Genomic DNA, 14,581 nt, shown 5'->3' with positions numbered 1-14,581 from the left:
TAAGGAACAACAAAACCGTCGTGAATTCAAAAGGATTTCTTACAGGATTTCAAAGTCTAATCTGCAGAGCACAAAAGTTTTCCCTTTGATTTTGATCAAATGGCTAGCTAATGGAGCTAAATGAATAGCTGACTTCTATTTTGACTGAAAAGCTCTCTGCCATCTGATGCACATATTCCCTGTATATTTTATCTAGCACATGTCTCTGGCTGTTGTGGTTTACTGAGTTACTAGTGCACCTGCAGTTTGTTTGTGTAATACTGCCTGAGCTTCCAACAGATTTCTGTCAAAAAAGATGATAAACAAGCTAAGTGTGCTGCAGGGGACAAGCAAAATAAAGCAAGAATCCCTTTCTGATGCTTTACAAAGATTATTTAAATATTTGCTTTAAAAAGCACCCAAACAATTTGTTTCCACTGCATGGGCTAACTTCCAAGGTTTCCAATAACAGCATAAAGAAGAAGAGATGGGCAACAAGAAAAACCCCAAGCATTTTCTCAACATTTAGAAAGGTAATACAGATATGACATTGTGACCTACTTGAATGCTAAGCCCCTGAGCCTTGCAGAAGTCTAAAACTATTTGCTGCATCCTGGTCTGTATACTGTATTGGTACACTTAAAATGGTGCCCTGCACAGCATACTGTAAAGCGCACGGAGACACCGCTCAAAGCTTAAAACCAGGAGAAGTTTGGGGACTTATAAACAAAACAGCTATAGTTCAAAGAATCACCACTCACTGAATATTGTTATCTTAGCCATTTCCCTGCTTTTACTCAACGTAAATGGAAAATAAAACACGTTATCCTTAGAGCACTCTTTCTCTGAGCTATTTATATTAATGCACCTTAACTCAGTCACAAAAACCTATCACACAATCAGATGACACAGCACAGCTAACAGCAGTAATCCACCACGATCTGACTGCAGCTGCTACTGCAAACCATCATGTGGGAAGAGATACAAGGTGCAGAGCTTCTAATACTACTAAATACTGTATCACAGCTGGGAGATATACGGGTTGTCATTTCTAGGTGTAAAAACAGGAAAATGTTTGGGGCCACACCTAGCCTCTTTTCACTGAATACCAGGCTCTGTCCCTTTTAGTGAGTAAAGTTAGTATTTGTGAGTTAGCCAGAGATTAAAGTAGTAGCTACAGATCAGAGAAGGGTGCAAACAACAGCATAACTTTTGTTCAGATACTACTGCAAAACCTAGACTACCCACCATTCACTTAAATTCAAGTAGACTCAATACTGGAAAATTTGAACTTGTATGGGTCATCGGTATTATCTGCACTGCGATCTGCCCATAGATCCTGGATCAGTCCAAAGCGCACACCAAAACCATCAGAAATGTCTGTTTACACAACAGTTAGAGCAGTGACCAGATAGACCGTCAACAACATGAATCTGTCTAGGTCTCTTGAACTCAGTTTAGCTGCATTGGCTTGGCTTATCTCAGTGAAGGAGCTATTATATGCTTTTATTTCCTGACATATTAGCCATTTTGGTTCTTCTCATTAATTCCACAGTTCCAGAGAACTACAGGTGGCAAGTCTCTTCTTGATTTGCACAGGTGTGAGGCTTGTACCAGATTTTTGGTCCCCCTTCAGCATTGACTTTTTGTTCTGGAATTATTGGAATGATAACGAAGCAGACTGCATATTTAATCTGCCAGCTTGCATTTCTTTTACTGGGTAAATATTTAATTTTTTTTTTAAACTCCCTGCGCAAGTTGTACTTCCATTAGCCTTTTGACCCTGGATAAAGAGGAGTGAATTCCAAGCAACACCTGCATTTTTGCATTTTCCTCATTTCCCTACACAAACTCACCCTCAGTCTGTTAAATATTCCAGAAAGTTGTAGCATCTTTCACCTCTGCTCCTTAATAAATATATATTTTTTGGAATATGCCAAGCAGTTTATTGCAGGCATACAGCAGCCTCTGCTGTGCACTGGCTCAGTTAGCACAGCCTTGCTGAAGTCAGTGGACCTTCCCTAATCTAAAGCAGTTAAGACTGTGGCCAGAAGACAGACATGTTAAACTTCTTGATGATAATACAACTTTTTCTTGTAGGCATCTCAATCAGCTGGTTCCTGCTCTCCAATGGAGTACCAACATGGCCCAAAAATAGCCTAGTACCATACTGTGGAGTTGTTTGGTACTGACATTTCTTCTGCAGTTGTGAAATTTGTAGGGGCAAGAAGCACTTGCTGACAAAGATGGGAGCTCCGATACCAAAGAACGAAACTGTTTAAGAGCAGAAATTGTAGAGTGCAATAACTGTAGCGTAAGGAATTGGTACTGGAATTTACCTGGTGGTACAAATGACAAAGAAGGGTTACATGCAGGTGTATATTTCATGGTGAATTTAGGTCAGACTCTACAAGACATGAAATGATTTATGTTAATGAAATATTAACTCATAACAAGGGGTAAGATGTTGGCATTTTCATGGGAACTTGCTGCTCAAGAAAAAAAAAAAAAAAGGCAAGAAACCAACCCAAACAATCACCAAGTTAAACTGGTTTGGTCTGAGAGTCTGATCCTCAAAAAGTGACATAGCAATCACTTATCTATTCATGGCACAAGCAAATGATATGAACGATAGGCAGAAAAAGCCCAAGTAAGCCTCTCCCATCTAATAAAAGTACTTCTGTAATATATACCTACCAAAGAGTAGCAATTTCCTCATTTGTCCTCTTAGACAAATTTCCAAGCAACATCAGTTGCACAGAAAGCAGATTTATTCATAGACTTTTGCTGGAAGGCTACGAAATCCATGTTATTTACGTCATTAGCAGTGACTATGCGGTGTGCGGCATGCTTCCTTTTACAAAGCTCATCGGACAGAAGCAGCAGTAGATAGTAAAAGCTGGAGTGAAATGGAGAGCTTCTCCAGGAGCTCATATCTGCAGCAGAGAAGCTTTAATTTTCTGGGAAGTTAAGTCTGAAAACAGGTGCCTGGAGGAATGAGCATATGAGCATGGGGTTATCATATTTGCCTGACCTGCATTACTACACATAAGCTCTGGACAACCACTCCACCTTTCTGCCCGTTTTCTATTTATCGAGTGTGGCCAGATGTTGTCAAGCTATTGCCATACAGCCACAAGGATTCAACAGTTCAAAGCTGCACTGCTGCTTGAGAAACACATCCATCTTCAGAGTACAACTACTGAATGCTGTACGAGCCGCACGCAAATGCTTTCAGATTCAGCTCTCAGTGGAAGTAACCACAGCCTAAAACAGACACGATCTCTGACTACCTTCTAGCTTTCTTTGCCCCCTAACTAAAAAGGAACACAGCTCTAAAATATCAGGGAGAAGTAATAATTTAAATGCTTAGCATGTTTGGGGTTTTTTTTTCCCCCAAAGCACAGCAGCTAATTAATATACTTTAACTACACCCAGAACGCTGTTTCTGGTTAAGTCCCAGTTCAGTAAAATGTTCAACTATAACAACAGGAATAGGGCCCACAAAGATCAGCTACAGTTCTCCTAAATTTAAGTGCTGGGCTGAAACTAACGTTCCCGTTACCGCCCTGTATAACTCACCAGTCTTTGGCCCCTCTGAGATCACTTATACACCCCCATCTTATTGTAGTATTTCTCTATAAATTTGTGCCTGGGCACATAACCAAGCACATAAAGGCTTAGTTATTAAAGCCATGTTACAATTGAGCTTTGCATAAACAAAACTCTTAGAGATTATTTATTCTACTACAAAAGAACTGAATGCAGCTAAATATATTTCTCAGCCTTGTGGATTAATAAGGTGTACTTCCTTATATTTAGCTAAATACCAGATGTCACAATTATTAAAGAAAACCAAAAAGCACTATCATACGCAACCTTGAACAAATAAAGTAGTTCAATAGTCTCCATGAAATTTTACAGAGGTGTTTTTCAGGGTTCTGCTTTTATTCATTGTGTTACAATCCAGAGATTAGCGTAGCAGCGTCTGGATCAGATTTCACAAATAAGTTTTGACTTCAGGTATCATGAACTTGCTTCTCCAGGATAAGAAGTGTTTTGTTCGTTTGTTATGTCCCGTCAGGTAGTTCACATATAGCAGACGTGGCTGCTACATCTCATCCAGGCTCTTATGAAAGTTTCTGCCGGGGCAGGGAGGAGAAGTCCCATTTGCAAAATTACTGGTTTAGGTCTTTAGTAAGGTTCCTTGAGCTCTACAGATGAAAAACAATACAAGAAAATCAGTTTAATTAATATCACTATCTGAATGTGGGAGCAGGGAATAAGGGATTGAATTTTTGTCCTGTCTCAGCAAAGCTGTGATAATAATACAAAAAGGGACACTAGTCCCAGCATCTCTGATCTTTCCCACTGTTGGCTGTAAAGACTTGCTACGATACTTATGCTCGGGGTAGGATTTTCTTTTTTTTTTTCTTTTTCTTTTTTTTTTTTTTTTTTTTGCATCTCTCAGAATAACGTGATATTTTCAGAGGCAAGCAGCATAAATGAAGATATCTCAGGTAGCCTGACAGGTCTAAAATAATCATTACAGACCCCATGTCAGATTTCAACTAACAGCCGAAGGGCAAAGCGACATCCTGGCTCTGCCTAGCCCTGCAGCCACGAGTTAAAGGACATTTGTCCACCCTTTGCTACAGCTGACCTGCGTGCACTGCAAATCCCTAAGATCAGTGGCTCTTTGTTATTAAGCCAAGGCACAACCAAGCCTGGCCATACAAGACCCAGAAGCATTTTTAGGTCTGTATGAAATGTCTTCTCCCACTTCTTAGGCAGCCACAGAGAGACTCTAATCTGCATTAACTGACTTCAGCGGGAGTCGTTTCCCAGACTCAGAAAAAAGCTGGATGAGGGCCACTGAGAATAAAATGTAATCTCAGCATATGGGAAAAGGCTCTGAAACTTGACCCCAGATTACAAACCATTGTTGTCCGAGACTCTTTCAGAAGGGAAAAGTGGATTAAGGGCCTTTATCTTCTTATGTGTTACTTTAATAATTAACCCTAAATAAGCTAATTGTTATGTAGCTCACTTGCAATTAAAAGGAAGGAATTTGTTATTTGGTTCATCTTAATTCTTGTTTCCTTCACTGGAATGACAAGTATCTCTTGAAACAAAAGAAATGTGAAGAAGGAGAATTCAGCTGCTCCGGCTTGCTCAATGACAAATAGGCTGCCTCCCTCTCTCTCTTCAAACTTCCTGACATGCAGGTATTAAGGAATATTGTTTACGTGGATTTTGTTTGATATGAGAATATGGTCGCTCTGAGAATTTAGTTGTGGAAGCATAAAGTTTTCATTTAAAATCTTCAGTAAGCGTTAGAAGTTTTTGCAGTTAGAAGTTTCCTTTCAAAGGCAGTAGAAATTCAACATCAAGAAAGTAAAACGTACTGGAAAAGAGTTCTACATAATAATAGATAGGCAGAGTGCTTCACAGCTACTGCTTTTCTTACTCAAAAAAAAAAAATTCCCCAGTATATTTCCATCCCTAGGCACAAATATTTAATTTTACATTCCCTTCAGAGGATATGGCCTGCCATTTGGTTTGTGCCAGTCAGTGGCATCTGCCCCAGAGTCGGCATTAAACTGAGAATTTCTACGCCAATACAGATATGGCGCCTCGAGGTTGAACTCTTTCAAGGAACATAACCGAGACCTGAGATACCACTCACTCTTTATACAGAGATGCTTTTGAAAACAAGTTTTTAGGAATCCCATAGACTATCAGAGAAGATTTAGAGGCTGAAAGTCGACTAGGCAGACCAGAGCACAGCAGATCAGGAATTGTCTCCAAGACAAATGTCCCTTCCTATCACCACCCTCTCACACATAGAATTCATGCAGCTACTGAAAGAGTTTTGGCATTATATGAATGAAAATCTCATAGCTACCTGTGCAATTTCCATCTTACTGTTTTCTCAGCTCCCTGGTTACTGCTCTGTAGGCAAGCCAGTGGAGAAGCAAACTTTCTCTGTGCACGCCAGAACTGAATCTGTGTCAAGCCCAGCCAGATGTACTCAGTTACTTAGGCATGCACACACCTTTGAGGAACAAAATTGCCATCTTTGCAGAAACACCTAGTTTGATGGGAGAACTGGTGCAGTGGGGAACTTCATGGAATATTTTACTACCATAAACAAAAAAGTGCAAGGGCCCCAATTCAAATAGCACAGGTATATGTTTAATGTCAAGCTTTCAGTTAACCTCTAGACTTAATTGCTTTATTGAATAGCTGCCAGAAAAGGCAGGCCAAAGAGACTAGGAGATAAAATATGGCAGAGAGCAACCTCATATCCATAAGTGACACTCTCCACTGAATCACAGTCCAGTCTGAGATTAAAGAGAAAAAGAAAGAAAACAGATCATCAAGCATTTTATCGACATCTCAGACATGATGGGAGAAGAACAGAGAGAAAGAACCTGCAAATAAAGAACTGCATGAAAATAATTGGAAAAGTTAGTTCCTTTGGTCTCATTTTCTCCACCTTGTTCATGCGGAGTAATCCACTCCTCAAGGTAAGCAAGCAAAACTGAAGGAGGATCGACAGTCTCCCAGCAGAAGAATAGCAGATCCCACATGCTCCAGTCTATCACAGGCAGAACTTAAAAGGTGGGGGAGAGAGTATGGAGCGGAGAAGAAAAAAAAAAAAAAAAAAAAAAAAAAAAAAAGAGTTGGAGAAATTAAGTATTTTGTCTGGCTCCCAGCCATGCAGTTGAATTTTAATAACTAAATGGATAAATGATCCTTTGAAAAGAAGATAGTAGATAGAGAAGACAGCACATATACCCACTCTCAGATGGAACACACATTTCTCACAGACACAAAATATTAACCCTAATTGTGCAAAACAGAAGTTGAGCCCCTCCTTTGCAAAGCCTTCACAAGACCTCTATTTTGCTGAAGCACTACTTCAGTCTGGATGTGCAGGTCTAAATTAAATTCACTCCTAGTAAGAAACCCTGCAAGTTGCAGTGAGATGAAAAGGGACATTTTCAAAGGCATGAATAACAGGAAGCAGAAAATTCATTCTGGTGATTCAGAAACATAGTGGTGGTGGAAAAAAAGAGGGAGTAGCTGTGATATTTATAGCAAGATGTTACAAAGACATTCAGAGTGAGAGTCAGCTGCCTAATTCCATGCATCTGCTTGCTGAGATGCCTTAGGGTACCCAAGACATCTGCAAGGAGCTGGCAGATGTGACACATCACTGCCAGGAGACCTGCACTGTTCCAGGGGGCCGAGGCCACATGGGACAACCTGGACTTCAAAAAAGATACAAAATATCTGGTTCAGACACATAAATTGAACCATAGCTCAGATTTCAGTCTTCACCATGCAGTCCCTTGTCTTCTACAATATTCACATTTAAATGCCATCTTCTATGAAAATATGAGATGAATAATTTCATCAGAGCTTCCACCTGGACTGTTATGACTTAATGTCTAAGAATGGCTGTATTTTTAACAGCGCTCTGTCCCTTTCGCCCTGAATTCTAGTTGTGGCTCACAGTGGAACTCAGCCAAGTATTTCAGAAACTAACAAAAATATTTCAGTCTGACTCACCAATTGTGCAGAGGGAAACTAATCAAAGTGCTATTTCTGCCATATTCCTGATATATTTTATAAAACGCTAGAGAAAACACAAGAAAACCCTCATATATCAGACTGCTTCCAACATGAGATTGAGCCACCCTCTTATGGATTCACTTCTATCCCTGCAAAAGAAAGATCACTGCTCCTTGCTGAACTCTCATTTTTTATCTGATCGATTGCCAAGTGCATGAGCCTGTTTGCTAGTGAGGGTTTCCTTTGGTCTAATTCACAGCACCATCTAGTGACAGCAGTCGGGATCAGGAACAAAATTTTGTTGCATATTACTTCTTCCATTTTCGTGGGTGGATTTTGGTTTTTAGTAGTTGCAAGTGAGAAGTACAATAAAAAGTTAAATCCAAATAAATCCTCGGTGAGCAAGTGGGACAGATGCTAACACTTCTACGAATGGGGAGAAAAATGAGTAGCTAACATTTTTTGGTCCCACAGTTGAATCAGGTCAGTAGAAGTCACTGAAAAGAAGTCTGAGTCAGATCTAAATGTTTTACTGAATTTTGGGGAGACTTTGTTATTTCTTAAGTGCATTTCAGAGCACTGTCAGTTTGCAAATACGGTATTCAAGTTAGCGTTAGAGCTATTCGATATGCACAAAAACTGGTGTATATCCTTTTCCTGCGTCATTCTTCTGCAGAGGCAAACCCTTACAGAGCTGTTCCAGAGAAGGGACTGGTTATTGATCAGAAGAAAGTATTTTGCTTAATTTTCTTCTCATATTTTATTCACCTTTTTGTTGCAGCCTCCTCACCCTTTATCCTCGCTACCATTGACAGTGCGGCAGCAGAGCGTAAGGCCATTTTGTTCCCAAAGGGAGAAAGAAAACAAGTCTGGCTTTTGTTTCAGAGGCAAAACCCACAGAAGCCCTGTAAACTTTGGTCATGCTGTTCCTCTGCCTTTCTACATTCAGTTACTCCAGCCCAGCTATAATAATTCAATACACCTCAACCATCAGTTGTGTTTAAAGCTAGAAGTTAAATGTGTGTCATTTCTAGAGGCTTTGGTGATCATACAGAAGATATAAAAATTAATGCCAAGAACAAATGTCCAAGAGCTCTGTTCTAAATCTAACAAGTCTATAAGATTTGAGGCTACAAACCCAAACCCCAAATTCCTGGAAGTAAATAGGCAGATAGGCACTCATCTCAGTAAGCTAGGGATCAGCCTCAACAGAACACCAAAATTTTTCCATGCACAAATACACATTTAACATCTACCACTGTGCTTCACTGCTCAAAATACCTGCTCTTGCTTACAAATGCAGGCTTTTGCTAACTCCTGTCAGCTCACTGCAACACATCAGCTGGGTCACTCCTCTTCAGGGCTCAGCAATGGCCTTGCTCTGGGTCACAAGCCTGTTTTACTTGATCAGCTACATGCAACAGCAGACTACAGTGCATTTCACTCTCTAGCCCCTGTTTTAAATCCTCTGGGAAAGCAACTATACTCTGTTAACAAACCAGCATCTGGTAGCACTTTTCAACTGAGGAAGTGCAGACAAACTGCCTTGGAACCCAAGGTTCAAAATAAAGATCCATTCTCTATAGCTCCTAGAGGTTTAACTTGGCAGAGAAAGTAAAGTTAAAGGAAACATCTGGAAGTCTTTTCTTGTGGCATCTCTCTCAGGTCTGCCTGAATAAAACATTTTCTTAGTGAAAAATTGCTTAAAATGAGAAGCACCCAAAGAAAGATCCATCACAGTTTTCCAAATACAAAAATTTTCACTTTTTTCCCCCCTCTATTCATGCATCAGGGCACTAAGTTGAATATACCTCCTTCAGCTTTGCTGGGTATTTGTGACAGACATAGACTGGTGAAAAGGTATGCCAGAAAAACTAATAAATAAGCAAGGTTTTAACTCAATACTTGGCCAGTTATTCTGAAAACTGAGAAAATTAACCTATAGTTTAGGATTAGGTGATTAATTTCATAGTCGATCTGTCAAGCAAACAAAATAAAAACAAAATACGATTGACAGCTCATCTATGCCCATGGGAGGTCACTGTTGCTTCACAGAAGTGTATAAATCCTAAAAAAATAGGATCAGACATGCTAATTTTGGATTGACAGCACAACTCACATCAGGAATACCAGCAAGCCACATTATTTGTAATAGCTCAAAGAGTCTTTCCCTAAATACGTTTTCCAGAAATATATCAAAAGGAATATATAATAAAACACTTGTGATTAGGTTTCTTCTCAGAGAAGTATCAGTTCTCCACTCACATCTCCAAGCATTGAAAATGGACAGATCATAAAATAGTTTCTTCACCCTCAATAACCTGCAGTTCTTTGAGACCTGACCACACAGCTCAGAAGGGAGCTGAATGCCATCAATAATTAACTGCTTCTGCTCACTGTACACAATGACATTAGAAACTAGTGTCACACGAGATCAGCAGAAGCAGCTTTATTTGTCATGGTCTGAAGAAGTGACGACAGCCTGCAAAAGTTCTTGTGTAGTAACTGTGGGGGACTGAGTCAAACAGGCAGTCTGACAAGAGAGAAAACTTCTTACAGTTGAATAAAAGGTATTTCAGCTAGGCAAAAAATAGTCTGAACATGCCATCTCTGTCAGTGCTGGGCAGCTCTGAATCCAAGGAAAACATTCAGAAGTAACCATGCATTATCATTAAAGATGAGTCAGCAGCAGATAATTCCTGGGGAATTTACAATAGAAAGCATGCAAAAAAATTACAATGACATTGTCAATTACAGCATCGTTAGAGCTGCCTCCTTCACTCTCCTGCCTTCACTACGTATTTTCATCTTCTACAGTGAAGACTGTCCTGCGGACTACAGACCGTTTCACAAGCTGTGATGCCTTCAGCCCATGGGTGCATGGCTATGAAGAGCGGGTGGAGAAAAACTGCTATCTACATTAGGCAAATAGCATGACTCCTTCAGGACTGAGACAGGCCCTGTCAGAATCGAGCAAATAAACAGGAATTCTTCTGATACCCACTTGCATAGCTGCAAAAACATCCTCCCTTCTCAGGAAACACATTTCCTTATGACAGATTTGCCCTCATGTTTGCCTGTGAGGATAAGCATAGAGAAGATGGCAAAACAAACCATCCCTAAGGGAAGACAGGAGGCTTTTAGAATAGAGGAAGGCCCAGTATATGAAAACTGATCTTGTCCATGTCCTGTGCTCTATTTCTGCCCTCTAAAGGCAAAGCAGGGCACGCATAGTTACTAAAGTTCCTACTGAAGGAAGATCATCACAGACAGACAAAAGATGGTGTATTTTCACTTAACAAAGCTAAAGACTTCCAAGTCTTAGGAAAGCAAGACACCAGTTACCAGAGTAGGGATTTTAAGGTCTGCATGATTTTTGATTGGTAAGACAAATCAGCTTTGTCTCGCAACACAGTTTTGTACTGCGACAAGAGGTAAAGTGAGTTCATATTTCACAGGCATCAAGATGACTATGAGTTGCTGAGATTCAGCTGTTCAGCACTGACCTCTGTCATTACAGTTTCTTTCTGAAGCATCATATACTGGCCACTGCCAGCAGAGATCTCAGTTGCAACTGCCCAATGGCCTGCCTAAGCATAGCAAATTAGGTGCTCCTGTTCACTATGAAAATGTGAGCCTGCAACTGGATAGCACCGTCACAACACTATTTCATTGCCAGTGTAGGTGTGGGCGGGTAGAATACGCACATCTAGAATACAGCACTATTTAAGCTTTCCATTGAAGGCATGCAGATGGAAGCTCTGCATCAGAACGCTGCTTCCCAGGAGAGGTACTCAGAGGCAGAAGTGCACACGTGTTCCACATTTGCTCTGAATATCATACCTTATTATCATATCTTCATGGGTACTTTTCAAGTTACTGGAAATCCACTGCCTTCAAGATCTACTCACCAGATAAAACATTCACCTTTAAACAGAATTGCACACATATGGTTCATGTCTTATTTATATTCTAATCAGACATTAAAGCACATGCAGGGAAAATCCTTATGTTTGCTTTCTACACCAGAGCAAATTCAGCCCACCATCTCCCGATCCCTCCATAGCTGGAAGAGAATATTAATAAAGGAAACCTTTGCAACAAGGGATTTCACACTCGGATGAGTTAACAGTTGGCAAAGCAACAGCATCTAAAGGGAAAGACAGACAAAAACCTAACCCAGCGTTAAAGTGGGCGTGTGCACTAAAGAAACATGTAGCAACAAGGGAAAGAGGAAGCTACAGAGCGTTCATCCTGCATCCAGTACATAAATGGAGCTGCACCCACAGGCAGGATGATCTGAAAGTTTACATGGAGAGAGATTTACAGAGCTGCCCATCAGAGATTAGTTGGAAAGGAACTGCCTTAACTACAGTTATCTACTAGGAAATTCCAGCTGGTGACAGCCATTTTTCTGAACATATTACATCAGTATACTTAAAAGGAAAAAACAAAACAAAACAAAACAAAAAAACCAAAAAAACCCGCACCACTTCTCCCAACACAAAGATCCAACGTGCAATCTTTGCTACCAATGGAGATGGGGTGGAAGAGGGGAGAGAAGGTGGCAAAGAGAAAGGGTGGGGGGGGGGGGAGAGAGAGACAGAAAATGGGAAATGCTAACCAGTCCTTCCTAAAAGCTTGGGTAGGACCAAACCTGTTTTGACTTCATCCCCCTTCCCCAGCTGACTGTCACTGAAAAACCTCTACCCAAATGCTCTGATTTGTATCCTCATACCTCACATTTCAGTGCTTGAAGTTTTCTCTCCTTTTCAAAATAGATGGTACAGGGTAGATTAAAAGATCAGGAAATGAACAAACTGTGGAAGATAAAGAAAATATTCCATGCCCCTGAGAATACTTTTCCTAGCCTAGGTTTCACTGGTTACTAGGCTAAGTAATTTTGTCCATAGCTGTGGGAATCAAGAGTTACCAACTGTCTTCAGATCCTTGAAAGCTCTGTTTACAATCTTTCTGCTTGCTGTGCATGCTGCAACTTGCCTTGCAGCAATGGCTACAGGAGGACACGACTTGTATCATTCTCAGCAGGTTCAAATTTAAGAGTGCTGTTTACAGGACAAGAGATGCAGCTGTGAATGGACAGCTCATTTCCAGTTCTGGCTATCCTTAGTAATACTTCATAAAATCAAACTCAGAAGAGCTATTTGAAGTTACAGCAAAGTGCATAAAATATTAGCTACCTACTGAAGTTGGAAGCAGAAGAACCACAAGATTTCACATTCTTAGAGTGGCCACGTTCCAAGGTTTTTGTCCCTAGCTTTGCAAAACTGCTTATTTTCTCATGGCTACAGGGGATGTTTTTGTCCTTTCTGTACCATAAAACTGGTTTAATTTCTGCTTTCACTGTGAACACAACATTATAAACTAACTGTGAAAATTACCCAAAATATTGAGTGCAGTGGGGGAGAGAAAAGAAAGGTGAGAAATCTCCAATGCGACTTTCAATCCAGTAAATGCGATGATTCACCACAGCATTTTCCTGTTTACGGTGGGCCAAATTCTCCCACCTATACAAGCACTGAGAAGTTCCTTACAGGATGTCTCATCCTACTGATTTAAACAGTACCTTTTACAAAATAACTTAATGCTTCACCTCACTAAGGAAGGCAGGACTGGACTCTGGCTCCATCTCATCCTAGGCTGACACAAGTCAATAAGGCAAAGTGGGCAAGATAACGAAAATATTTAACTAGAGAGCAGAGTATATTCTGGGTTGAAAATAGGTATACTTTCTGACTGTCTCAAGGCTAGAGAGGTGAATAATTTTCTAACTTCTGAAATATCCTCTATCAATCACTCCCATTAAGCAAACCAGTCACAATCCATGCTGGAAGAAATTGAGATATTTGCTCATTATTTGTCCTTAATCCCTGAACACCACCTACAGAGCCTTTTAGATTCTGTAGGAATAAAAGAGAGCTTGCTTGGCCCTGTTAATTTAAACAGTGGACAGCAGGCAAAGATACGAATGCATTAGACATGCCTCTTCCCCATACACTCACGTTTTCAGATCCAAACGCCATTAGTGGTGTTACTAGATTGTAAACTCTATGGGGCAGGAAGCAAGTCAATAGCCTCTCCAGTGCTGCTGCAATGCAGATTAGTACCGGACTCTACACTTGTTTTACAAGCATCACATTTCCTAGCTTTGATCAATATCTGAATAATTCTGTCAACGTTTCTGAGACTGGGGTTATTACATGCAATGCAGAGAAAAAATGAGAGACAGTATTGCACAGGTCTGTGGAGAGAAGTCAGTATCCAGATTAAATTAAAGCATTTATAGCATTATTGTGCACTTGGTCAAGAAGGTATAGCTCCCTTCTGTTTAGTCTGATACATAAGGAAATTAATTCTGCTTGGGAGTAAAGCCGGAATGCTTTCCAAGATCCATCTAAGGAAGCTTCCATTATTACAGTATTTGATAAGCCTTTTACTCTCTTTCCATGCTATGTACTCGAGAGAAATATCTGTTTATTGAGTTGAAATATCATAGTCCACAAGTAGGGGTGTATAACAAAAGATATTTCCCAGGGGAACAAGAAGAGGGTTTAAATATGGTGCTAAAGTCTATTTTCCAAGACGACTGCCCATCCAAATAGTTTTAATCCAACTGGGTTTTAAAAACTGCATGTGTCACAATACTTACGCATCCTTGTTTAAAAAAAAGCAGAAATAAAAACTTTAATGGAGCATATAACACTTCTCTGTCTTCAGAGTCAAAACTATGCAGAGGATAGGAGGTATGCTTGCTTGGCTGAATTTTTGCTCTTAAGGGAAGATAATTTATTTTTGCTTCTTGAAGGCCGTGAGCAATAGCTCCTTTTATACAGCCTTGGCAAAAGGGCTTTGTTTTTTCCTGATAAAAGAATTGACAAAGTGTTTACTTCTGGATCAGTTGCTTGTTTGTATGGTTCAATCTGTTCATCTACCTAACCCAGGTCGGGGAGGGAGGGAGGGGGTCTTTCCCTACTCATGCTACTTGCAGTAAACTCAA

The 14,581-nt window shown here is 40.2% G+C and overlaps 1 protein-coding gene across 1 annotated transcript in view; it reads right to left on the bottom strand.

The window, feature by feature from the left end:
* The window catches only part of POU2AF1 (POU class 2 homeobox associating factor 1), a 106,322-nt gene that overhangs the window by 49,258 nt on the left and 42,483 nt on the right, over positions 1–14,581 (bottom strand). The window lies entirely within an intron of this gene.

This window comes from Dromaius novaehollandiae, chromosome 21 (genome assembly GCF_036370855.1).
Source record: "Dromaius novaehollandiae isolate bDroNov1 chromosome 21, bDroNov1.hap1, whole genome shotgun sequence".
Lineage (NCBI taxonomy): Eukaryota > Metazoa > Chordata > Aves > Casuariiformes > Dromaiidae > Dromaius > Dromaius novaehollandiae.
Note: the sequence above shows the minus strand (reverse complement) of the source record. Positions and strands in the feature narration are given on the sequence as shown.